Genomic DNA, 2,500 nt, shown 5'->3' on the forward strand with positions numbered 1-2,500 from the left:
AGTAACGAGTGAAATAGATTGTTGAAATTATTCGAAGAAAAAATTAAAATCACAAGGTAGAGCATGGTAAGTATTTCAGTATTCATGGTGAAGTAAAAAAGAAATCCAGGAAGGACTAGAGACAATATGTCGAAAAGGAAAGCAAATGATAGTGACAAATCTATCAATCTAGGAATAGGCTATGGTGTAGGAATCACACATAGAATCATTAATGAAATCTCTGCGGGAGAAAAGGAGAATGATATGTCCATCAAAAAGAGAGATAGGTCTGTTATAACAACAGAAGGTGAAGAAAGGCACTGTTAGATAGAACCCTTTAGTGAGGTTATAAACAGGAGATACGAAGGAAATGATTTGATTGATATATCTGAAAATGATGAAGATTTTGATGTGCCCATGAATGAATTCAGTATGCTTGAAATCGAGACTATCATTAAAAAAAACCAAGAGATGGAAAGCCCATGGATACGGTGGAATAACGGTTGACATGGTAATGGCTGAAAAGGAACTACCCCCTGAATATTTACAAGATTATTTTGTAGAATATGGCACGAGGAGGTAAAACCTGATGATTGGAAGTTAGGGGTATTGGTGAAAATAAAAATAAGAGACGACTAATATCAATAATGACAAAGGTATCACAAGAGCAAGGAATTACTAGAGACAATATGTAAACAGGAAAGCATTTGAGGCTGACAAATCTATTAATTTAGAGAGTGGCTTTGGGGTAATAATTGCACATAGAATCTTTAATGAAATTTCTGCGGGTCAAAGAAGTAGAAAGATGTGTCCATCAAAAGGAGAGATGGGTCTTTTATAACAACAGAAGGTGAAGAAAGGCACTGTTAGATAAAACCCTTTAGTGATGTCATGAATAGGAGATACGAAGGAAATAAATTGATTGATATACCTGAAGATGATGAAGATCTTTACGTGCCGTGAATGAATTCAGTGTGCTTGAAGTCGAAGCTATCATTAAGAAACCCAAGGGATGGAAATCCCCTGGATACGATGGAATAACTTCAGACGTGATACTGGCGGTAAATGAAATGCCCTTTGAATATTTACAAGATTATTTTGTAGAATGTGGCACGAAGAGGCAAAATCTGATGCATGGGAGTTAGGAGAATTGGTGAAAATTAAAAAAAGGAGACTTCAATAATTACAAAGGCATTACACTTACGACATTTATCATGGAAATATATAGTATTCTCATTCTAAAGTTTAAAAGCTGAGAGAATTAGAAAATGTAGAAGTTGCACGTACTGACCAAATTTTCTTGTTTAGAAATATTGTGCAGTAATGCGTATAATGTAAAAATCCCCTTTAATGCCACATTATGGCGCTATGAAAAATCCTTTGAAAGAGTGGACTGACCAATTTTGTGGAGAGTCCTGCGTTGTTACGGAATGCCTTTTGATTATGTTAATTAGATTAAGTCTGTTCATGAGCATATCAAATGCAAAGTTAATGTTAATGGAGTCTTATCCCATATATGCCCAGAAAAGATGAAGGTTCTTGAAATTAAATGATTTTCAGATATGATATAGGTTATGATGTTTACATGCCATTTATCAATGTTTGAGGAAGTTTTCTCAAGTATTCTTAAATTTATTGCAAAATATTTACTGTTACGCAAACGCATCACTGGGCACACCATGCCTGTCCAATGTTGCGTATACACAACACTGGGCATTTTGAGCCTAAAAGATTTTTGTTCTTATTCTATATGTAACTTTTAAAAAAGAAATTGATATAATTTTCAATAAATTACAAGAAAAATATACACATTTAGGATTACTTTCAAAGATGTCGTGGTAGATTTCATGTATATTTCAAAGAATCATAAGATATTCATTTATAAATAGAAATGGACCTTGTGAATTACATGTATAGTATTTGAATACAAAATTTAAAGCAAAATAAATGACAATTGAATTCAACAAAATAAAAAGGAAACACATTCTTCATTCAGCAATGTAAATTATCATCAAAGAAAAAAACCAACAAACCTATTTTTATTGGGTATGATATGCAACAGAACGTTTCAAATGCAATGGAACATCACACTTTCTGCAAATAAAAATTGTTTGGCTATGACAGTGTTTGCACCTTCTTCTACATTTAGGATCCCTTTCGATAATGTCATGGCTTATCTTATCAAAACGTTTCTCGGTATTCAGGGTGCTCATGCATAGTGACCTTAGTTTTCCTGGTGTTTTTGGTGGTTTTCCAAACTTTTTCAACCAACATTGAACAACTGTTCTAGTAAATGTAAGCAAATCATCATCATACCCACCTTTCCAAGCAAAAAGCCAGGCGTTGTTCATTGAGACATTGATTAGAAAACCAAGTATGGGAAAATACCATTTTTTACCTGTAATTGCAATGCGATAATGACAATTTTTTTCATCTGTTCTGTCAACACCACCCATGTTCTGGTTGTATATGTCAATCAAACGAGGGCAACCTATATATAATTTCTTTTTTTCCTTTGCTG

The sequence above is a fragment of the Palaemon carinicauda genome, chromosome 31 (assembly GCF_036898095.1).
Source record: "Palaemon carinicauda isolate YSFRI2023 chromosome 31, ASM3689809v2, whole genome shotgun sequence".
Taxonomy (NCBI): Eukaryota; Metazoa; Arthropoda; class Malacostraca; order Decapoda; family Palaemonidae; genus Palaemon; species Palaemon carinicauda.